Below are 25,979 nucleotides of genomic sequence, written 5' to 3' on the forward strand. Positions count from 1 at the left end.
CTTCTAATAATCAAAGAATTCAATAAAACACACACATGAAAGGTAGCTTCTATTTTATTACAAATTCAATTCAATCACAAAGGCAGCTGACAGTACAAATTTGTAACAAATTAGGCAATTCAAGAAGATATATTAATGAATACTATTTTAAAAAGGGATTGTTTCTGTAAATGGAGTTGAAAAATACACCTGCTGGTTCTAGTCAGTGATAATAATCATACTGCCAGGCCATAGGATAAGGCCTGCTTTCTTGGTTTATGCTCATCAGGAAACAACCCTTCATTGTTACTTTGCATGTGGAGGAGGCTTGCAAATGCAGTGGTGACAGGAAACGAATCTGTGGGAATAACTGAGTGCAACCCTATACCCAGACAGGTGCCACCGTTAGACATTTTAATTGATCTCATTTGTTAGTTATACCTGTATATCACACTGTTATCATTCCTGAACAAGAAATAGAAACCAGAAATTGTCACAGGCTGAAGATAGCAGCCTGAGTTCCCAAATGGACCAGCCATATAGTTTTACTGGCTTATTTTCACAGTAGTACATTACATTGAAATTAGATACCTGAAAAAAATACAAATTACATGAGGCTTCTTGTTTCTTTATATCAAAATTGACAGAAAACACAGTTTAATATTCTACTGCAGCCAAGGCTGCATATTATATACTGAGGTATGAGTGTGTGTGTGTGTGTGTGTGTGTGTGTGTGTGTGTAAGAGAAAAGAACTTTTGAAATTGTAAAGCAGTCTCTGTTTTGGTACTGTAAACAGTACCATGGTACAGTAAATATAATGCTTTTTCAAAGTCTTGTTAGAAAGTTCCACTGTGCATCCAGTTACAGTACTCTCTAGTATCAGAATGATGGAAAGATATAGTCCAAGAATGTCAATGGATTGAGAATAAAGAGTCATTCAAAAGTGGTGAATTTCAAGGGTGTCCCAGCCTGGGTGGTGGTGGGGTGGGGGACATTCTGCTTTTCTGTTTCTTTAGTGAATCACCCAGGATTAGATAACACTCATAAATTCCCCGAATGAGGATACTGCAGAGAATGGTTAGGGATTAAGTGTAAATTCAGCAGAGTGTCCATTACCAAAAAATCCACATAAACTTTTCTCAGTATAAATGGAAACCTGTTGTGTTTCCAGGCCCAGGCGCTTTTCCAGGTTTACGGTACTCATCAGCTGCTGTGTTGCCTGGACCCTGCGGCAGTCATTGTAAAAGCATTCCCATGAATATCATCCCAAAGCATTTAACATCAGCATTTGTGTCACTTGGGACTTGGGTTAACTGGTGACCAAGCCAAATGCCATTTTAATTTCAACTTAGTGAATTGCTGTGCAACATGCCATCAACTTTTCATCTGCATCAGTAAGAATTATAGTTAACATAAGAAAATCTGTTAACTTCTTGAATACTCTAAAGTATTTTGTTGTGATTACGCTTATGAATGACTATTATCTAGGAAAAATATCAATGTAACTGGCATATAAGAAATGCCTAAACTTGTACCAAGTAAAATATACCCAAAAGATTTCTGTTGATCAATCTGAACTTTCAAATGCCACTTTATTTGTCTCTTTAATGCTTAATTTAAGTAGTAAAATTTTCTTTTCTTATCGTTTTTTATTATTGTTCAAATACAGTTGTCTCCGTTTTCCCACTACCACTTTCCCATGCCCCACCCACCACAGCTTCCACCCACCATCCTTTCTCCCTTTGGCTTTGTCCATGGGTCTTTTATACATATTCCTTGATGACCCTTTCCCAGGTTGCTTCCAGCACTTGGCTATTATAAACTGTACTGCTATGAACATAGGGGTACATAGCTTCTTTTGAATTAGTGTTTCAGGATTCTTAGGTATAATCCCAACAGTGGAATTGCTGAGTCAAAAGAAAGTTCCATTTTTAGTTTTTTGAGGAAATCCTATACTGTTTTCCATAGTGGCTTCACCAGTCTGCATTCCCACCAACAATGTTCCTTTTTCTCCACAGCTTCACCAACACTTGTTGTTTGTTGATTTGTTTATGATGGCCATTCTGAATGGTATCTCATTGTGGTTTTAATTTACATCTCTCTGATGGCTAGTGATGCTCAGAATCCTTTCAGAGGTATCTGGGCCCTCTGTATGTCCTCTTTGGAGAAGTGTCTGTTCAGGTCCCTTGCCCATACTTTTAATTGGATTGTTTGTCTTCCTGGAGTGGAATTGTGTGAGTTCTTTATATATTTTGGAGATCAAACACTTGTCTGAGATATCATTGGCAAACATATTTTCTCATGTGGTTGGTTCCATTTTCATTTTGCTGATGTTTTCTTTAGCCATGTAGAAGCTTTTCATTTTGATGTAGTCCCATTTGTTTATTCTTTCCTTTACATACCTTGCTCTAGAGGACATATAAGTGGAATTATTGCTGTGTGAAATATATGAGATTTTCCAGCCTATGTTCTCCTCTAGGGTTTTTATGGTGTCATGATTTATATTTAAGTCTTTTATCCATCTTGAGTTTTTTTTTGTGTGTATGGTGTAAGTTGGTTGTCAAATTTCATTTTCTTGCATGTAGCTGTCCAGTTCTCCCAACACCATTTGTTGAACAGGCTATTTTTGCCCCATTTTATGCTTTTACCCTCTTTGCCGAATATAAATTGACCATAGAGACTTGGGTTTATTTCTGGGCTCTCTATTCTGTTTCATTAATCTATGTGTTTGTCTGTTCTCATGCCAGTACCAGGCTGTTTTGATTATAGTGGCCTCATAATATAGTTTGATATCAAGTATCATGACCCCTCTCACTTTATTCTTTCTCAAAATTGCTGTGGCTATTCAGGGTAATTTATGGTTCCATATAAATTTTGACATATTTGTTTTATATCTGTGAAATATGTTACTGGTATTTTAATAGGTATTGTGTTGAACCTATAATTTGCTTCATGTAGCATGGACATTTTGATGATGTTAATTCTTCCAATTCATGAACATGGTATGTGACTCCATTTATTTGTGCCTTTCTTAATTTCTTTCTTCAGTGTTGTGTATTTTTCTGAGTGTGTCTTTTACCTCCTTGGTTAGATATCCCTAGGGACTTAATTTTCTTGTTACTATAGCAAGGGGGATTTTTTCTGGTTTCTGTCCCTGATATTTTGTTGTTGGTGTACAAAAATGCCTTTGATTTCTGGATATTGACTTTGTATCCTGCTGCTTTGCCAAATTAACATATTAGATCAAGTAGTTTTTTTGTGGAGTCTAAAAGGGTTTTCCAAGTACACTATCATGTCATTTGCAAACAATGAGTTTTACTCCCTCCTTTCCTATTTTATGCCTTTTATTTCTATTTCTTGTCTGATTGCTGTGGCTAGGACTTCCAACACTATGTTGATAGGAGTGGTGAAAGTGGGTGTCCTTGTCTTGTTCCTCCTCTAATTGGGAAAGCTTTTAATTTTTGTCCATTGAGTTGGCTATAAGATTTTCATATATGGCCTTTATTTTTTTAAGGTATGCTCCCTCTACTCCACTTTGCTGAGTGTGTTTATCATAAATGGGTGCTGTACCTTATCAAATGCATTTTCTGCATCTGTTGATACGATCATGTGGTTTTTGTCTTTCATTTGTTTATGTGATGTAATGTGTTTTTTGATTTGCAAATATTGAAACATATTTGAATCCCTGGGATGAATCCCACTGTTCATGGTGTACAATCTTTTTGATATATTGCTGGATGTTGTTGTCAATATTTTGTTGAGGATTTTAGTATCTATGTTAATCAGCAATATTGGTCTGTAGTTTTCTTTCTTTGTTGCATCTTTATCTAGTTTTGGAATTAGGATCATGCTGGCCTCATGAAGAGAGTTTGGTAGTCTTCCCTCTTCTTGAAATTTTTGTAATAGTCTGAGAAGGATAGGGGTTAGCTCTTCCTTAAATATTTCATGAAATTCTCCTGTGATATCATACAGTCCAGGGTTTTTGTGTAACAGGTTTTTTTATTATTACTGCTTCAATGTCATCATCTGTTATTGGTCTGTTTAGGCTTTCTGCTTCTTTTCATTGAGTTTTGGAAGATTATATTTTTCTAGAAATTCATCCATTTCACCTAGGTTTTCAAATTCCTTGTCATATAGTTGTTTGTAATAATTTCCCACATACCTTTGTATTTCTGTGGTATCAATTGTAATTTCTCTTTCATTTCTGATTTTATTTATTTTTGTCCTTTTTCTTTTTTTCATGATGAATCTGGTTAAATACTTGTTGATTTTGTTTATCTTTCCAAAGAACCAGCTCCTGGATTTATTCATCCTTTGAATTGTTCTTTTGGTCTCTATATCATTTAATTCTGGTCTAATCTTGCAATGCTGGTTTGGTGGAGATGTACTTTTTTAGCCTTCTTTTGTCTGGGAAGCTCCTTATTTCACCTTCCATTTTAATTGAGAGGCTGGCTGGGTAGAGTAGTCTTCGTTTCAGACCTTTGCTTTTTATTTCTTGGAATATTTCTTGCCATTCCCTCTAGATGTAATGTTTCTGTTGAGAAGTCAACTGCTAGTTTTATCGGGCCTCACTTGTATGTTACATCCTGTTTCTCCTTTGCTGCCCTTAAAATTCTCTTCTTGTCTTGGAATTTTGCCATTTTAATTATGATGTGTCTTTCATGGGCTGTTTTAGTTTCTCTTGATTTGAACACTCTGTGCTTCCTGGACTTGTGTGCCTTTTTCTTATGAAATTAGGGTCATTTTCCATCATTACACTTTCAAATAGTTTTTCTATTCCTTGCCCCTCCTCCTCTTCTTTCTTTCTTTCTTTCTTTCTTTCTTTCTTTCTTTCTTTCTTTCTTTCTTCCTTCCTTTCTTTCCTTCTTTCTTTTCTTTCTTTCTTTCTTCTTCTTCATCTCTATTATACAGATATTCTTATGTTTCATGTTGTCCTGAAGTTTCCTTAATGCCTCTTTGTTCTTTTTTGTGTCTTTTTTCCTTTTTTTTTTTGTTCTTTCTGGGAGTTTTTTTTTCCCTACCTTGTTCTCCAGCTCGCTGACTCGATCCTGTGCCTCATGTAGCCTGATTTCATATTTTTTAATGTGTTCTTCAATTCAGAAATTGTATTCTTCATTTCCTCTTTGCCTGTGTTAATTGTTTCTATATTCTTTCTAGTTGATATAGTTTGCAGTAAGTTCCTCATAGTTTTCCTGTATTTTTTGGAAATTCACACTGAGCTCATTGAGCTTCCTTATAACCATTTTTTAACTCAATATATGATTGTTGACTTGCCTCTATTTCATAGCATTCTTTATGAAGATTTCTCCTTTCCTTCTCCTGATTGGGGGTTGTTTATTTGTCTTCCCATTATTTGTGAGACTCTTGCTTGTTTGCTTCTTAAATTGATCTGTTTTAACTTCCTCAATTTGTGGTGTGAACTTCTATGGTAGGAGACCTGTGAGATTCATTGTGCACTCTCCCTGATCACCTGGACTAGGTGCTCTTGGGCTGTCATTTATATTGGCTCTTTGGATGTATTTGGGTTTTGATTGTTGTTGGGTCTTTCTTTGATGGGTCCTTCCTTCCAGCTGGTTGACTGAGGGTCACTCTGTCTACCATGCCTTGTGTGCTGTTGTGCAGGTGCTGCCAGAACAAAACCACAAAGCCCATGAACGAACCCACACCTGCAATAATAACTCCCACCCTTAGCAATCCCAGTATCAACAAAAAATGAACCAGTATCAATAATGTTGCAAAGAGATTAGTACTATTACCAGAAAGGAGAGTGTATATAAAATAAACTACTTAAAGAAAAGTGATTTTGAGAGGGTAGAGGGAGAAGCATCAATAAGAGTTGGGAGTTGGGGCAATAGAAAGAGAGAAGGTAAAATTTATATCATGAATGAAAAAGGAAATGAAGAATGTGTAATGGAATATAGGAAGGGAATCATATAGGGAATCATTTATTAGGTTTAAATAGAAATTAAAATAATATACAATAATATAAACTGAGAGAGAAAAAAGAAGGAAAAATAGTAAATAATTAATAAAAATATAGGGGACAAATTGGAGAGAAAAATCCACTACAATACTCTCAATAACAAATAAGCTAAAATTAATATAGGTAGTAAGGGAATAAGAGGTAAAAAAAGAAATGAAGAAAAGCTTAAGAGATATCTATAGGAATGGGAAGTGATTTTGAAATGACAGAAGAAGATGGAATACTAAGAGTGAGGAACAAAAACCAGGTTAAGACAGGAAAAAGTCAAAATTTGGAATGTAAGGAAAAAAGAAAAAGACAAAATAGGAGAATAAAGAAAAATAAACAGGCAGGATGAAAGAGAAATAGAAGAAATACAAAAAAGAAAAGAACAGGCTAATATGGCAAAATTCAAAATTTGAAACAAATAAAGAATAGAAGAGAGGACCAACAAAATTCGATATTTGAAATACAAAATTAGTGAAGATGTAAAGATAAAATTGGAAAAAATGCAACAACAACTACTATACCCAAAACCAACTAGCAAGGATTGCTAAGGGTGGAGAGAGAATGCAGGTATTTTAAGAGTGGGGGAAAATGATGTGAGATGACCATTGACAAGAAAATTGGTTTTGTGTGCCTGGAAGGGCAATAAATAGTAAGAGTGTGGAATGTAAACTAGTTTTAGCAAGGGAGAAAACAAAATTTGAAGTGAAAGTAATGTAGGAAAGAGGAAGGTAAAATTGGGTAAAAGAAGGGAGGGTCAAAATATGTGATTAAAATGCACTATAGGTTAAAATCTGGTGACTTAATCTGTACAAACTTGCTGGACAAGAAATGAATGTTATCCTAAGTGAAATAAGCCAGGCAGTAAGGGACAAAGACCATATGATCTCACTTTTAAGTGGGACTTAATCAACAAAAGAAAAAAGCAAGCAAAATATAACCAGAGACATTGAATTAAGAACAGGGGAGGTGGGAGGGGATAATGGTGGGAAGAGTTTTCAGGAACAACTGTAAAGGACACATGGACAAAACCAATGGGGGTGGAATCAGGGGAGGGAGGTGGGTTTGGCTGGGGTAGGGGGGAGTGATGGGGGATAAGTGCAGACAACTATAACTGAACAACAATAAAATAATTTTTATAAAAGAAATGAATGTTAAAAGCTGTGCAGGAAGGAAAATATAGCAAATCATGGAGAAGAACACAGTGGATTTTGTCTCAGTAGTCTCTTGTATTTACCACTGTTTTTTTTTCTTTCTGGATCTGCCTCTGGTGATGTCAGATGTTGACACTGTCTGACCTTAGGCAGCCTGTTCCAGACTTCCAGGGATCTACTGTCTGTGGCTGCCTTCAGTTGTTAATCTAGTCACTCTGCACTCAGTTGTCAGGTTTAAGTGCCATAAGGTGGGGCTGAATCCCTCCTGGTGTGATGGCTACTTTTTCCATACTTTTCAGCTACCACTGCTCGAGGGGAGTGGTCTGCTTGAGCAGGATGGGTGCTGCCACACAGGGGGTTGGCTCAATACCTGAATCCCAGTGGCTACTCTCTCAATTCTCTCCCCCCAAAGCCTCTGTCCTGTTTCTCTTCTAGAATCTGTAGTCTACTTTGATCCCTCCTTTGCCAGGAGTCTACTGTCTGTGGCTATCTTCTTCAGTTGTTAATCTAATCAGTCAGGACTCAGCAGTGAGGCTTAAGCACCACAGAGCTGGGCAGAGTCTCTCCTGGGGACAGGGCTGTTTCCCCTCAGGCTGCTGCTGCTTGGAGGGGAGTGGTCTGCCTGTGAAAGATGACTGCTTCTGTTTGGGGATGACTGAGCATCAGGATCCCAGCATCTGCTTTCTCAGTTCCCTCCCCAAAGCTTCTGTCCTCAGTCTCTCCTCAGGCATCACCAGCACATTCTGTCCGTGCCTTTGCCAGAGCCCAGGGTAGGTGGCTGCAAATAAAAATTTGTTTTTTAGCCTTTTAAACAGTTCTTGCATCTCAAACCATCTGTCTCTGCAGTCCTGCTGCTTTTTGCCACTGGTTGGGCTGGGAATCTGAGCTTAGGGTTTAGACCCCGTTCTTTTCAGAGAGATCCTACTGGTTGCCTAATTATTTTTCCAGTGCTGCTGCCTGTGGCCAGTCAGCCAGCCTTCTCAAGTGTCTACCATACTCCTTACCAGATATGTTGTGCTGAAGCTGACCCCTCTGACTCAGTAATGGATTTAATAAGCAGGCATATCTCAGTAATGTGTAGGAAGTTTAAATAATTTAAACAACCTAAGTAATAAAATTTTCTATTTGACCTGTGAAGTTTTTTAATTTAAAACAAGTTAACCATATTTACAAATAAAATAAAAGCAACATATAAACATTCAAAAATATAGTTAAAAATAATAAAAGGCTGTAAGGTGAGAAGCTGTAGCAGATTCTGTCACTTAAAATGTGTGAAAAATCTACTAATATTCTTCATGTCAATAGGTCTTAATCTTCTAGGGGCAAAGGCTCTTTAATAATCATATTAAATTCTCTCCTCAAAAGTGAAATCAACACACTCTATTACACAAGATTTGATATCTAGAAATTGATTAACCTTTTTTTAAGAATATTAAAAACAATCTTTACACTTTTATGAGCAATGATTCATTGGCTTTTTCCCCTGAATTTCAAATTAGATCACAGTATGCAAATGAAACAAAATTAAATTTTATTCTGCTCAAATATATATTTCAGTGGGAAGGCTACTATTGTTTAGTGGGAAACCATATTTGAAAATTGGGGCATCATCTTTGATAAGGAAGTGATCTTTAGCATTTAATCAATTTAGATGTTTTGTTCTGACAGCAGCAAGTGCTGAAACACTTGAACTATGAAGGTTCTCAAATAAAATCTCCTCTAACTTAAGTTTCCAAAGGAGAACTAGGTTTGTGCAAGTCTGTTCAAGTGGAATTCATACAGCTTTATTTATTTTGCATGGAACCTTATTAGATTACAAAGCCTGTGTTGGAAAACTGAGTTCCATGTGGAGACTTTGCCAGCTTCTGATAGTAGGTCCACAGTAAGGGACTGTAAGTATAGAGTAACCACCCTTCTTCTTAGAAATGGTTCTTGGTTTGCTACTATGTCTTTGTGGAAAATGACCGTAGGACTCCAGTTGGCTATACCAACTGTGGTGCCTGTCAAGAACTGGGTATAACATGCTTTATGTTGACATAAGATCTGTCACGTCCAGAAGGCACAAAATAATCAAGTGGATAAAATGTCATACTGGGGACAAAGCTAGAATCAATAATCAAAAAATATAAAGAATGCATGAGCCATTGGATCACATTCCTATTGCATCTAATATTGACTCCTTGCCATTCTCCTCCAAGACAAACTTATAGATTCATCAACAGTTCTCTATGGTTATCTAAGTAGAAGGAAAAATTTAATCTGAGTTACAGCTAACTAGCAGCACTGGGAAGAGGTCTTAGGGGTGTTATGACCCCATTAATACATGAAAAAGTGCAGAATGGAAATCTTCCCTATGGAAAAAATTTAAAATTGTTTATCTTACATTGTAAGGAGTGTGTTGAAATATAGATCCAGACTAGATAAAAAACAAACAAACAAAAAGAAACCATTCCACTATATGGTCAAGGATTTGGAATGAGCAATATTAATAGATTGAGAATGAAGATATTGACATATTTAAGTGTGGATATACTGCAAATATGAGGATAACTGGGCCTGATGTGAATGATCATCAAACACCTCCCACTGCCAAAAAGGTTGCTAAGTATCACAGGTCATGTTAGTCCATTTTTTGGTATCAGACAGCTTCCTTACACAACTTGTGCAGTATTTGTCCAGTTGGCCATGATGGCAGAGATGGGACCTATGGAGATCTCAGTGGCCAATGAGGCAATAAGGCTGCTGCTATGCAGTGAGGTAGGATGTCCTGGTATGGAGCTTCTGTGATTTATCATGTGCTCATTTATTCAAAGAGGAAGTGAACGGAAGACAGTGGTGATACTATAGCAGAAATACCACCAAGAGGTCCCATACATTACACTATTTGTGTTTTTGAAACATGTCTCTTGCATATTATATATTATTGAATCATGGTTTTTATCTTTTTTTATCCATTCTGCCAATCTCTGCCTTTCTTTATTTAATTTTATTTTAATTATTGTTAGAGTACATTTTTCTGTCCTTTACTCCCATTGCAGCCCACCCACCCATCCCTCCCCACTTTCCTCCCATTTCCAGCCCCCCTAGTTTTTGTCCACATGTCCTTTATATTTGTTCCTGAAAACCAGTCACAATCTCCCCCAAAATTCCCTCCCCTCTCCTCTGTGGTCACTGTCAACTTTTCCTCTATTTCAATGTCCTTGACAATATTGTACTTGTTTCTTTGTTTTGTTGTTTAGGTTCGTGTTAAAGGTGAGATCATATGGTGTTTGTCTTTTACTGCCTGGCTTATTTCACTTACCATAATGCTTTCCAGCCCCATCCATGCTGTTGCAAAGGGTAGGGGCTCCTTCTTTCTTTATGCTGCATAGAATTCCATTGTGTAAATGTACCATAGTTTCTTGATCCATTCTTTTACTGATGGGCACCTAGATTGCTTCCAGCACTTGGCTATTGTAAATTGCGCTGCTATGAACATTGGGTTGCACAGGTTCTTTTGGATTGGTGTTTCAGGGTTCTTAGGAGATAATCCCAGCAGTGGAATTGCTAGGTCAAAAGGCAGATCCACTTTTAGTTTTCTGAGGAGGTTCCATACTGTTTTCCATAGTGGTTGTACCAGTCTGCAGTCCCACCAACAGTGCACTAGGGTCCCCTTTCCTCCACAACCTCTCCAACACTTGCTCTTTCTTGTTTGGTTTATGATGGCCATTCTGACTGGTGTGAAGTGGTATCTCATTGTGGTTTTAATTTGCATCTCTCTGATAGCTAATGACATTGAACATCTTTTCATATGTCTCTGGATCCTCTGTATGTCCTCCTTGGAGAAGTGTCTGTTCAAGTCCTTTGCCCATTTTTTAATTGGGTTCCTTGTCTTCTTAGAGTGTAGTTGTGTAAATTCTTTATATATTTTGGAGATTAAACCTTTGTCTGAGGTATCATTGGCAAATATGTTTTCCTATACAGTTGGTTCTCTTTTTATTTTGATACTGTTTTCTTTAGCTGTGCAGAAGCTTTTTATTTTGATGAGGTCCCATTTGTTTATTCTTTCCTTTATGTCCCTTGCTCTAGGGGACATGTCAGTAAAAACGTTTCTGTGTGAAATATCTGAGATTTTCTTCCTATGTTATCCTCTAGGATTTTAATGGTGTCACAGTTTACATTTAAGTCTTTTATCCACCTTGAATTTATTTTTGTGTAAGGTGTAAGTTGATGCTTGAGTTTCATTTTTCTTGCATGTAGCTGCCCAGTTCTCCCAACATCATTTGTTGAAGAGGCTATTTTTACTCCATTTTATGCTGCTGCTCTCTTTGTCAAACATTAATTGACCATAGAGACTTGGGTTTATTTTCTGGGCTCTCTGTTCCATTCCATTGGTCTATGTGCCTGTTTTTATGACAGTACCAGGCTGTTTTCATTACAGTGGCCTTGTAATATAGTTTGGTATTAGATTTTGTGATCCCTCCTACCTTACTCTTTTTTTCTCAAAATTGCAGCAGCTATTCAGGGTCATTTATGGTTCCATATAAATTTTTGAAGTGTTTGTTCTATGTCTGTGAAATAAACCATTGGTACTTTAATAGGTATTGCATTGAATGTGTAAATTGCTTTGGATAGTATGGACATTTTGATGATGTTAATTCTTCCAATCCATGAACATGGTATATGTTTCCATTTGTTTGTGTCTTCCCTGATTTCTTTCTTCAGTGTTATGTAGTTTTCTGAATACAGGTCTTTTACCTCTTTGGTTAGGTTTATTCCTAGGTATTGTATTTTTCTTTTTGCTATATCAAATGGGATTTTTTTCTTAATTTCTGCTTCTGCTATTTCATTGTTGGTGTACAGAAGTGCCTTTGATTTCTGGATATTAACTTTGTATCCCGCTGTTTTGCCAAATTCATTCATTCGGTCAAGCAGTTTTTTGTACACTATCGTGTCATCTGCAAACACTGATAGTTTTGTTTCCTCGTTTCCGATTTGGATGCCTTTTATTCCTTTTTCTTGTCTGATCACTGTGGCTAAAACTTCCAGTACTATATTGAATAGAAGTGGTGAAAGTGGACATCCTTGTCTTGTTCCTGATCTTAGTAGGAAAGCATTTAGTCTTTGCCTATTGAACAAGGTGTTGGCTGTAGGTCTCTTATATATGGCTTTATTATGTTGAGGAATGCTCCCTCTATTCCCACTTTTCAGGGTGTTTTTACCATAAACAGGTGCTGTCACTTATCAAATACTTTTTCTGTATCTATTGATATGATCATGTGATTTTTGTCTTTGCTTTTGTTTATGTGGTGTATTACATTTACTGATTTACGAATATTGTACCATCCTTGCATCTCTGGAATGAATCCCACTTGGTCATGGTGTATGATATTTTTAATGTAATGTTGAATGCAGTTTGCCAATATTGTGTTGACGATTTTAGCGTCTATGTTTGTCAGCGATATTGGCCTGAAGTTTTCTTTCTTTGTTGTGTCTTTATCTGGTTTTTGGGATTAGGATGATGTTAGCCTCATAAAAAGAGTTTGGGAGTTTTCCATTTTTTTGGATTTTTTTGGAATAGTCTGTGAAGGATAGGGGTTAGCTCTTTCTTAAATGCTTTGTAGAATTCTCCTGTGAAACCATCTGTTCCAGGGCTTTTGTGTGTTTGGAGTTTTTTTATTACTGCTTCATTTTCATTTGCTGTTATTGGTCTGTTCAGGGTTTCTGCTGCTTCTTCATTGAGTTTTGGAAGATTACATTTTTCTAGAAATTTGTCCATTTCACCTAGGTTTTTAAATTTCTTGGCATATAGTTCTTTATAGTAATTTCTTACAATCCTTTGTGTTTCTGTTCTATCAGTTGTAATCTCTCCTCTTTCCTTTCTGATTGTGTTTATTTGGATCTTCTCTCTTTTTTTCTCGATGAGTCTGTTTAAAGGCTTGTCAATTTTGTTTATCTTTTCAATTGTGCTTAGAATTGTGCTTTTAGTCTCTATGTCATTTAATTCTGCTCTGATCTTGGTTATTTCCTTCCTTCTGCTTGCTCTAGGCTGTCTTTGTTCTTGTTCCTAGAGTTCTTGTAGATGTAGGGTTAGGTTGTTTGTCTGAAATATTTCTATCTTTTTTAAGTAGACCTGTATCACTATATTTTTGTCTCAGGACTGCCTTTGCTGTGTCCCATACATTTGGGGTTGTTGTGTATTCATTTTCATTTGTTTCCAGAAACGTGTCGATTTCTTCCCTACTTTCATTCTTGACCAATTCATTGTTTAATAGCATCCTATTTAATCTCCATGATTTTGTGTTTTGGATTTTTTCCTTGGGGTTGGTTTCTACTTTCAGTCACTTGTGATCTGAGAAAATGCTTGGTATGATTTCAATTTTTCTTGAAATTGTCGAGGCTTGTTTTGTGTCTATCATGTGGTCTATGTTTGAAAATATTCCATGTGCATTTCAGAAGTATGTGTATTTAGCTTCTTTGGGATGGAGGGTTCTACATACATCAGTTAAGTCCATTTCCTCTAGGGCATTGTTTAATGCCACAATATCTTTGTTGATATTTTGTTTGGAAGATCTGTCCATTTTTGACAGTGGGGTGTTAAAGACCCCCATTGTAATTGTGTTGCTGTCAATATCTTTCTTGAAGTCCTCTAAGATTTTCTTTATGTATTTGGGTGCTTCTGTGTTGGGTACGTATATATTTACAATGTTTATGTCTCCTTGGTGGATTCCTCTCTTGAGTATTATGAATTGGCCTTCTGGGTCTGTCTTGATGGCCCTTTTTTGGAAGTCTATTTTGTCTGATATGAGTATTGCTACCCCGGCTTTTTTTCCCCTGTCCTTTTGCTTGGAAAATTTGTTTCCAGCCCTTCACTTTCAGCCTGTGCAGGTCATTTATACTGAGTTGGGTCTCTTGTAGGCAGCATATGTGTGGGTCATGCTTTCTTATCCTTTCAGTTTTCTATGTCTTTTGATTGGAACATTTAATCCATTTACGTTTAAGGTTATTATTGATAGGTATTTATTTATTCATTGTCATTTACATGCCTGTGTTTCTCTCTCTCTCTCTCTCTCTCTCTCTCTCTCTCTCTTCCTTCTTTTCCTTAAAGCAGTCTCTTTAGTATCTGTTTCAGAGCTGGTTTGGTGGAGGTGTATTCTTTTAGACTTCTTTTGTCTGGGAAGTTCCCTATTTGGCCTTCTATCTTGATTGAGAGCCTTGCTGGATAAAGTAGCCTTGGTTGCAGACCTCTGGTTCTTATTACTTGGAATATTTCTTGCCATTGTCTTCTGGCTTGGAGTGTTTCCATTGAGAAATCAGCTGCTAACCTTATTGGGGTTCCCTTGTATGTTACTTACTGTTTTTCCCTTGCTGCCTTTAAGATTCTCTCTTTGTCTTGAAATTTTGCCATTTTAATTATGATGTGTCTTGAGGTGGGCCTCTTTGTGTTCCTCTTGATTGGGACTCTCTGTGTTTTCTGGATTTGTGTGACTTTGTCTCTCATCAGATTAGGGAAGTTTTTCATCATTACTTTTTCAAATAGGTTTTCTATCTCTTGCTCGTCTTCTTCTCCTTCTGGTATCCCTATTATCCAGATATTATTACGTTTCATAGTGTCTTGCATTTCTCTTAATTCCTCTTCATTCTTTCTGAGTCTCTCTTCCTTTTCTTGCTCTTTCTGGGTGTTTTTTCTACTTTGTCCTCCAGCTCACTGACCCAATCTTCTGCTTCATTGGTCCTGCTTTTTATTCCTTCTACTGTATTCTTCAGTTTAGAAATTGTATTCTTCATTTCCTCTTAGCCCTTGTTGATAGTTTCTATTTCCTTTTTCATGTCGATATAGTTTTCACTGAGTTCATTGTAGGTCCCCTGTAGTTTCTGGCAGCTCCTTGTGAGCTCGTTGAGCTTCCTAATAATCATTGCTTTAAACTCAGTATCTGATAGTTGAGTTACCTCTATTTCATTTAGCATTCTTTCTGAGGCTTCCTTCTTGCCTTTCATTTGGGGATTGTTTCTTTGTCTTCTCATTGTTTGTGAGACTCTTCTTGTTAGCCTCTGTTTCTTAAATTGACCTGTTCTAGTTCCCTGGGTTTATGGTGTTAACTTCTATGGTAGAATAACTGTGAGATTCAGTGGTGCAGTCCCTTTTGGGTATCCTGGTGTTCACAGCTTCCCCCTATTCTCTTCTGTGATCTGTTGGAGGAGTAAGGCAACATAGTTTTGGGCATCAAGAGAGTATTCTATGATATTTATAGTAGCAGCCAATAGAGGAGAGATAGGAGATCCTTTGGATATGTATTGTGTTAACCATGATCTTCCACCCCCCCCAGCCACTTTTTTGAAAAGATGGAAAGAAGATAAGACTCTTGCTGGGAAGGAAAGAATTGTGAGTTGGATCTACAAAGCACTGAGGCTGTGGGAGGTGAGATTCTGAGGTAGGGTGAGAGCAAAGAATAGTAGATAGGTGTAGTGTGTAAGAAAATAGAGTTAACCACTACAGTAATAGTGTTCGGGAAACCTCAAAGTGGACTGAGATCTAAGAGGTGTGTTGTGTAGTATTTACAATTATATGGAATAGGTGTTATTTATAGTAATATTAGATCAACATTCATATGACAGAATCTATGAGATCTAGATAACAAGAATAGGGAGTATAGAACTTTGAGTAGTGTACTAATGGAACACAAATGAAAGACAGTAAATTAGCCATACACTATGAATGAGATAACAGGGGAAACCTACCAAATGGCACAGTATAACCAACCAAGCAAAGAAGACTATACAGAAAGAATAGAAACACAAAAATACTATTAAAATAAAAAATGTAAGAATAATGAAAAAAGGTAATATAAATATGCAATAACTTGCAGGTTCAAAAAAAAAACAGGAAAAAAAGCAGAGGATGGAATGAAGAAGAGATAAATTTAGAAAGGAAGGAATAACACTAGAGTGAAAGAAAAGGAAGCATAAGGAATTGAGAGATATAAAAATAATAAGAATTAAAAAATAAAAAGTTACTTAAAAAAGATAAAATCAAACAATCTAAAACAACAACAACAACAATAACAACACCAACAACAAACCTCTTGTGGGTTTCTAACTGGCCAAACCAATTTTTCTAGTCTTCCTGGCTTCAGCAGGCTGAGGGGCAATTGGAATGTGTTTTCTGCTTTTCCAGTCTGAACTTAGTTTCTTGAGTACTGTCCCCAGGGCTAGCTGTGCGGTCTCCCCAGAACTGGTCCAATGCCTCTCTGCAGGGCCCTGTGTGTGGGTTTGGGCACTCCTAAGCACACTCTCTGGAGCTCACCACCTCGGGCTCAGGGATCCTGCAGAGCACCTGCACCTTTTCTGGATCCACGGTGTGAGCTCTGGGGGTCCCAAGGGGCACACACTTCCCCCGGGTTCATGGCCTGAGTACCAGGGATCCGGAGGTGGTGCTCACTTCCCCCCGAGTTCACCACCCCAGGCTCCAGGGTCCCTAGGAGCACCCACACCTTTTCTGGGTTCACAGTGTGAGCTCTGTGGATCCTGAGGTCCGCACACTTTCCCCCAGAGTTCATGGCCTGAGCACCAGGGATCCTGTGGTGTGCCCATGCCTTTTCTGTGTTCAAGGCTGTGGGGTCTGGGTCTTCCACAAAACTACCCTGTCTCCGGGTTGCAGGGTCAGGTGCACAGACTGGCTGCCCTTGGTTACACAGACTGGTGTGCACACTCTTCCCAGGGCTATGCATGGGTGCTCCCAGCCCCTGTGTGATTGTCTCTCAGTCCTCACTCCCCTCTCTGTGCCTTCAAGCATGGAGGCCTCCCCCTGTGCTTCTCAATCCTTGTTTGGTGGGGGAGGGAGCTGTTGACCCAGCTCTCTCCCAAGTGCCCTGAGGCATTCCTGGGAGCACCGGGCATGGGGGCTTCAACTTCTCTGGTTTCCACGCTGATCTCTGAGCCCCTATTGTCCTGAAGCAGTCTCCTTACAGTCTGGCTTTTCAATGTCCGGTATAATTTTTGATCTCCAATTTTCATAAATGTTATAATATTGTTGGACTTTTGCTCTGTTTCTCTGTAGATCAGTCAGTTTTTCTCCTGTATGTAGGGGAAAGAGGAATCTGCTCCCTCCTACCATGCCACCATCTTCCAAGTCCCAATCTCTGTCTTTTGATTGGAGTGTTTTAATCCATTTACATTTAATGTAATTAGCACAGATATTGTTTATGTCTCCCATTCTGCTATTTGTTTACTTTCTTATGGATTGCTACAAGTTCTAACAAAAAATTTTATTAAAAATTGACAGTTTTTTGCTGGTGTTTTTGTTGTTTTAATGGAAGAGAATATTTTGGAGTTTCTCCTTCTGCAGTGTATAATGATATCAGTATGCATTTTTTGTATCTTTTTTGTAGTTTTTATATCAGCTTAAATTACCCATCTGTCTTTCATGTTGTCTCCTTTGTCCACTAAACTCTTTAATATAATAAAGATAGTTATTTTAAATCACCTAATACTTTCAACATCTTTGTTATATTTGAATTTGGTGTGGTGATTGCTTTGTTTCTTCAGATTATCTGGGTATTTTTCTTTTGACATCCTTTCTGTAATATTTTGTTGAGAGATGGGCATGCATAGGTAATAGGTACTGAGGTAACAAGCCTTTAGAGTTAAGGTTTATCTTAATTCAACTATAAAATGACTATACTTGTTTGTTGTAATTACAGATACTATGGTATTCAAATTTCTTTGGTGGTTTTTTTCTTGTTACACCTTCATGGCTTTATAACTTGTCTTTATACTACTTCTCAGAGCAAGTCTGAATCTTAGTAAAATATAGCTAAAATAAATAATTTTGGAGACTTGTTATTGTGGTTGAATGTGTAGAGGAGGGAGATATTCTCTAATATTTTAATTAAGTGTACCAGTGCTGTGAGTGGGTGGCTTTCAGAATTATTTCTATTTCTATTTCATCTAGTATTAGAGTTTTTCCCCCCAAAATTACAGCTCCTTACCAGATACAGCATCATCATGAGTGGGAAAGAGTTTCTCTTCATACAGAATTGTCTTCTGGGGAAGTTCTTCTTCCACATGAGGCTTCTATTAGGGCCATTAGGGAACTTTCTTGTGTTTTAATGCCCTAATAGGCCCTAATAGAACAGGGTTGCTAGAGGGAACGGTGGTAAAAGTGTAGGGGTCTTCCTATAACTATTATACTAGTCTTCATGTACCCTCTAACATTTAGTCAAAATACCCATTTAAGTATTTCTACTAGTTATATGTCATTCTGCAGCTTCTGTTGCAGGTAAGCAAATCTCAAGTGTTCTATGGTCCTGAATGCATTTGACTGTGCATTTTGTGGCATCAGTTTCCCTTTGTAACTCAGTTCTCTAATGGGTTCAAGAAAAGTTTTTCGTTTTCAGCCCAGGTGGTTCAATTAGCTGGAGCATTATCCCATACAACAAAGGGCTGCAAGTTTGATCTTCAATTAAGGCACACACATAGGTTGCAGGTTTGATACCTAGTTGGGGTGCATATGAGAGGCAACCAATCTATGTATCTCTCTCACATCAGTTTCTCTCTCTTTCTAAAAATCAATAAACACTTTTGGGTAAGGATTTGAAAGAAAGTTATTGGTTTTCACTTTTTCCCTAGCTCTTTCCTATAGGAATTGGAATGATGAATTTCAAGCTCTTTATCTATTGGAAATTCAATACAATTTTTTCTCTAATTTTAATATTTCAGTGTATTTTATCTTAGCAACTATGGTGGGTCTCTAATAGTGTTTCATAATGGTTTAATTTCCCTTTTGACTGATAATATTGGTTGGTTGCTGGAACGATCTTATTTGGTGGTCATTTTCTGCCTCTTCAAGTCTCTTACCCATTTCTACAGGGTTTTCAGCATTTTTATTTCTCTGTCACTGAAGTTCTTTATGTAATTTTGATATGAGACCTTTGTTATGTGTTGTAATATCTTCTTCCATTCTTCCATTTATTTTTGTCCTCCACTTATGATGTTTTAAGACATCATTTACTACGACATCATTTACTACACTGTTTTAGTGTAGTAAAATTTGTAAATCATTTCAGTTATGATTATTGTTTTTTGTGCTGTTTTTAAGAACCCCCTTTCTACCTTAAAGTTTAAAGATTTTATACTATGCACCCATCCAGAAGATTTATTGTCTTATTTTCATGCTGAGGTATATATTTTAACAGGAATTAACTTTGTATATATTGTGTGTTGGGGATTAAGTTTCATTTTTTTTTAATTAGAATATCCTGTTGTCTTAGTAGTATATCTTTTTCTCAACTATTTAAAATGTGATCTTTACCACATATATTCAGTATTCTTTGAAAGTAAATCTTAAAGTTGTAACACAGTATCTTAGATATATTCAAAGGCAACACATTCCTTAATTAATGTATTTATTATTTTGAAAATGCACAATCATTTAGATGGGTGACAGACAAATTTGGATAATTCAATTTCTTTTTGTATTGTTGTTCAGTTACAGTAGTCCTTTTCCCCTATTGCTCATCCCAACCTCTCCCCCAACTTTCATAGTCAATCCCTCCCATTGTTTGCACCCATGAGTATTCATTCATGTTCCTTTGCTTGCTCCATTCCCCTTCTTTCCCATGTTATCCTCCTTCCCCTCTCCTCTGGTCACTGTCCACTTGTTCTTTATTTCCAAGTCTCTGGTTATATTTTGCTTGCTTGTTTGTTTTGTTAATTAGGTTCCACTTATAAGTGAGATCATATGGTATTTGCCTTTCACCGGCTGGCTCATTTCACTTAGCATAATGCTGTCCAGTTCCATCCATGCTGCTGCAAAGGGTAGGAGTTCCTTTTTTCCTTCTGCTGTGTAGTATTCCATTGTGTAAATGTACCGGTTTTTTTATCCACTCACTTATTGATGGACACTTAGGTTGCTTCCAGCACTTGGCTATTGTAAATTGTGCTGCTATGAACATTGGTGTGCATAGGTTCTTTTGAACAGGTGATTCAGGATTCTTAGGGTATAGATCCAGCAGTGGGATCACTGGATCAAAAGGCAGCTCCAGTTTTAGTTTTTTTTTTTGAGGAAATTCCATACTGTTTTCCACATTGTCTACACCAGTCTGCATTTCCACCCACAGATAATTCAACTTCTGTTGAAACAAGTGGCTTTAATAATACAATCGACTTCCATACATAGATTATACAATAAATATGACATTAGCATAATATTTTTAATGAATTGTGGTAGTAATATGGAAGTATAAGTTTACTCTTATATGTGAACACTTAGAAGGCAGCTTGAAATTTGGATTAATATGCTTATTAATGTTGTTCATTAATAATTCCATTGTATATCTTTTTAGCTTTAATACTAGTCATAGTATGAATGTTTTTCATATAATGTAACTTCGTTATTACAACAGGATGATTGACACCTCAGTCACTTAGTGTCTTCACTTAGATTTTTTTCTTTATCATGCAAACTTTGATGTTTCAGGCTTTCTCTTTCCAAATACTGTTTTCAAAGCTGTTTGTTTCATGTATTCAAATGATCCATTGGCCAAAGTAAGACACACATTCAATACCAAATTTAAGGAGTGGAGAAATAGGCTCCACCATTTTATGGGAAATGTGGCAAAATCAAATTGCAAGAGGGGTATGCATACAGGGAAGGGGAATTTAGAACTATTTTGGGAGCTACAATATTTATATTGTAGGCGCATATTTATAGGCACAGCATTTTTTCCATAGAAGATACTCAGTAAATGTTTGTACCTTAACTGACCTACTGCTTAAGTGAAAGACTGAATATTGTAAAAGTAGGCATTTATTTCAGATTGAAGAGTAACTTTATATATGATTCTTTTCTTCCTCTTTTAAGACTCTCTGCCTTGAAATGGTAGCATGCTTACTGTTACTTTAAGCTATGACTGTTTATTCTTATTTGAGAGCAAGAAATGCAATAAAATGCATTTATATTTTATTATGACAAAGTGTTAAAAATAGATTGCTTAACAGACTTTTGCAGGTTAGAGCTTTTAAACATCTAAATGATGAGGATGATACAACTTCAGCATTTTGTTAGTGAAGGTAAAATGGAATAAATAGTAACAACGAGAAGATGTTTTCCCCTATATGGGGAACAGATAGGATGGCATATGCTTTTTTAAATGTGGAGTTGTTCAGTGCTAAGCTTTCAAAACACTTCTTAACTTCAGTATGCAATGTCAAGTGGTCTAGAATAAAATACAGACATTGAATTTATTTGATTTTTTTAACTAGGTGTCTATATGGGTTTGATTTAATAAAAACTTTTTTTTTTGCTTGAAAAGCGATGACATTGTTTTTTCACATGTTCTTGATGTGGCCTAGAAATTAAAGAGGACTGATAAATGCAACAGTTGTATTAACAAACAATCCTCAACATTGCTCCTCAGAAAAGGTGATTTAAGCCTTTTAATTCAAATATTCTTTGTAGAACTGTATTTTCAGAGGCATTCAGATGTAATCCTGACATGTAAAGGATTAATGTCTCTAGACATACTTATAAAAGCCGCCATGAGGATCATATTTTTTTTGGTTCTATGATTAGATTCTACAGATTTGGGTATAATTAAGCTAGTTTCCTTCTTCACCCTACTGTTTTAATTGCTTCACTCTTTTCTGTCATTCATTAACTCATCTGCCTAGAGGTCAAAATGGGACCAATTACTAATCAAGGCCAAAGGCAATGATAACTGCATTGGGTGCCATGTTTCATCTGTCAAAGGGCATCTATCACTCTTCTTGTCAAAAATAAAATTAAATTAGACCAATGCAAATCTGTATATTGCCCTGATTAAAGGCCTAAGTCTACCCTAAGCATTGCCTGACATGATTTGGACTTTTGAGAGACTCAGTGTTTCTTATAACATCATTTGGAGAGAGTGTGACTGTCTCCCTGGGTCATTACACTTCAGATTCACTTATTTTTATGGACTATAGGCTAGATAATCTAGATCTCCTTTGGGGTGTTAATTAAGAAGAGTATCCAAAATTAATCAACAGACTCACTAGGGCAAAGGAGAGCTGTCTGAAGACCTTGAGATATAACATGCTTCTGGCACAGAGAAATGTGCCTTCAGCTATTGATAAAAAGCAAACAAATGTACAGATAGTAATGTGACATAAAAATTCATATATGTATACAAGTATTCACTCATTTTTCTTGGCAGCTTGTCAACTTCAATTATAAAGGTTGATTTGCTATTTGGCATATATTAACATTGTAGATGTTGGCCATTTGAAAAGCATCATATAGTCAGGGTCTTGGAAAAATGATATAGAAAGATAATGGATAAATGATATGGTTAAAGTTCACACTCAGCACAAAAATCCTTGCATAGTGGCTGAATTGTGAAATTTCTGTCATCCTTTCAAGACAGTATACACTTTATCTAAAACAAAATATTATTAATGTATGAAAACCTTGTTTAGAATGTACATTTCTCTGTCACATCGTGCATTATTGTCTTTTAGAGTTTATTACTTTATTCTAATGTATTTATATCTGATATTAAAGATGTTGTTGGAACTTTATGCTAAAGGTAACCTTTTATTAAATCTTGGGGTTTGAACACAGTAAAAATTGAGTAACTTCAAATTTTTAACTTTAACAAAAGTTTTTATTTTTCTTCAAACTTATAGAATCACATATCTCTTTATAGTGCTTATTTAATTAATAAAATCATGGTATCTCTCAACTGTCTGTTGTTAACCCCCTGCCTGATAGTTTATCATCTTTGCCAAATCAAAGGTGATGCCAGATTTTCAACATTTTTTTCAATGCTGGGAGTTTACAGACACCTGCCTTACCATTCTAAACACTATCAGATGGGAGACTCAAAGTGCTTATATTCTCTAAAGATAGGTGTGCCTTTACAGCCTCGTCTTGCCTGCAATAGGCAAGAGATGAAGAAGCTGCTTATTAGCCCCACTGAGTAATGTTTAGAACCTGGACTACCCATATTGATCCTGAAGTTTGATCTGATTCTGGTATTGGTAGATTTTACAAGGCAATATGAGTACAACTTTCAAATTGGTGAGATTGTTTTATTACAAAAAGTGTCTTATGGCAAATTAATATCTTACCTTAGGTTGCCAAAAAAAAAGAGAAAGAAAAGCAATTAAGGTAAATCTTTCTTTGTGCTTTCTTGGGGTAATCAGACATGTATTCTCAGAACTAAATTGTGTATCTTAACACTCTAATTAAATATTACCCATCCAAAGGATAATTACATAATTTATATCTAGTAGACAATAACTACTTAAAGTCTATAAAATATTGTGGCTTAGTTGTGTATATCAAGATTGTTCTAATAAAGTATATTTGTTAACTATTTTTTTAATTTAATCTTACCATATTTGTAAAATGACTTCATGTATTACGACTGAGTGTCAATAAACATGTTATTGATAAGATAGAAAATTTATACAAGAGACAAAAACTTCAATGATCAATTTAAAGGACACATTACAATTTGGTTTTGCTTTTATTTTCAACTAGTGACATAAAGATAAAGCTTAAATGAAAAAGGAGCTTTCAAACCTTTATAAAATAGTTTTTAATATTCTACATGTTGTCAACAAATTTAATTTTTAAAAACATTGATATTTTTTCAACTACTTCTTGAGTTAATTGATAGCTTAACAGCCTTTTAAATACTTTGCCCAAAGACTATACTCAAACTTACAGTTCTTTTTACCTTCACTTTGAAAAAGAATTCAGTCTTCAAAATGAGAACTTTTCATCTGCCTATTTCAATGTATAGTCTTACATCCAGACTAAATATACCCAAATTGCTTTTGTCTCACATTTTCCTTCAATCAACAAATATTTACTGACTTTGTACATACTTTAATGGAAATTACATTCTCTCTGGCACATTATTTTCCTGTAACAATACACAGCATCACTTAAAAAATATCCATTGGTAACAAATAGATGGTCATAAGAAAAGTGTGGATACATTTTTGAGTCCTGTGGCAGATACATTTTTGTGATCCATTTAACCAAAAAAAAGTCACTGTTCACTAGGTAAACCTTATCCTTTTTACATTTTCTACCTTATTTAGTCTCCATCTGAGGCTGCTCTTTGGGTAATAGATGGAGGGGAGCAGACAATGACATGTATTTCCAAAGGTAGTGGGATAATATTCACCACCTTGGATATATCTTTCATAACTCTGAGTGTAGTAAGTTGTCTCTTTTTGGAACTATAAGTTATGACTATAAAAAAGTGAGTACCCTGATCCATTGTGTGCAGTAATTCAAAATTCATATAACCAATCAGAAGTGAATAAAGAAGATGGAGGCATAGGTAAACACAGCTTGTCTCCTCGCACAACCACAGCAAAATTATAGTTAAGCTACAGAAGAAACATCACTGAGAAATGTCAGAAAATCAAGCTGTGTGAGAGTCCAACAATTAAGGAATTAAATAAACCGTATTCATCCAGACAGATAGAAAGGATGGAGGGGTGGAGATGCAGAGATGCAGAACAGGCTGGTCTCAAACCCATGTGTGGAGGATATGTAATGGAGGAATGTCTTGGGAGCAAGAGATGCCAGCCCCATTCCAGACAGCACAGCCCAGGGTTCAGTGCCAGGAAGATAATTCCCCATAACTTCTAGCTGTAAAAACCAGTGGGTGTTGAGTTGGAAGAAACTGCAGGATTCTCAGTCATCTCTTCTTGGACAGCCTTGCATCTGGACTTACTCAGATTAACTCTCTCTGGGCTCCAGCACTGAGGCAGCATTTTGAAGGGCACCAGTGGTATACGGGGAGGAACTGAAGTGTCTGGCATCAGTGTGAGAGCTGGAGGAAAGCTTTCTCCCAGGCAGAACTACAGACAGCAGCCATTGTTCCTTTCCAGTCCTCCACCACACAGAGCCACAGTGCAGTGGCACCATATCTGAGTCTTCATCAACCTGGCTCACATGACAAGCTCTGCCCTGACAATTACCTAAGGCTCTGCTACAACAAACTAACAGGCCCACCCAAGCTTGTAACAGTAGCATTTCTATATGAAGGTCTGGGCTGGCTAGGCACAGGCTTCAGACTTTCCTGACACCGTTCAAACAAGCAACAGCTGAGCCTAGCCCTCATACCTCTTGCTGAGTAGCCTGAGGCCTGGCACTAGTATCAGCCACCTGCAGATCACTTTATAACTTTTGCTGAGGGGCCCCAGAAATAACACAGGTGAAGGCTGACCTTAGTCTGTACCACCCTGGAAACATCAGAGCCTGCTCACCAGCAGACAGTTGCACACAACATCAGGGCATCACTAAACTATCTCCACAAGCCACAGAAGGAGTTGATTGCTAGCCAGGACTACCAGCTGTCTGAACTGGGTACATCCCTCCTATTGATCTACTGACAACAATCAAGACACAACTACAATGGGAGAGCATACTTGTCCACATGAAGGATGCTCCTCAAGTACCCAGCTTGGGGGAATGGGGAGGCTGTGCCACTGGACCTACTACCTAAGTCCACACTACCAAGACACAGAGCCAAAGCAGCTCTACCTGATACATAGAAATAAACACAAGGAGGCTACCAAAATGAGGAGACAAAGAAATATTGTCCAAATGAAAGAAAATAATAAAACTCCAGAAAAAGAACTAAACAAAATTGAAATAAGCAATCTAGCAGATGCAGAGTTCAAAACACTGGAGATAAGGATGCTCAAGGAGCTCAGTGGGTATTTTAACAGCATAAAAATGATCTAATCAAAATTTAGGGGACACTAATTGAAATAAAGAGCAATTTACAGGGAATTAGCAGTGTAGTAGATGAAGCCAAGAATGAAATCAATTATTTGGAACATGAGGAAGAAAAAGAAATGCAATCAGTACTGCAATAAGAAAAAAGAA

This window comes from Phyllostomus hastatus, unplaced genomic scaffold, assembly GCF_019186645.2.
Source record: "Phyllostomus hastatus isolate PE091 unplaced genomic scaffold, TTU_PhHast_1.1 phas_scaffold_78, whole genome shotgun sequence".
NCBI lineage: Eukaryota > Metazoa > Chordata > Mammalia > Chiroptera > Phyllostomidae > Phyllostomus > Phyllostomus hastatus.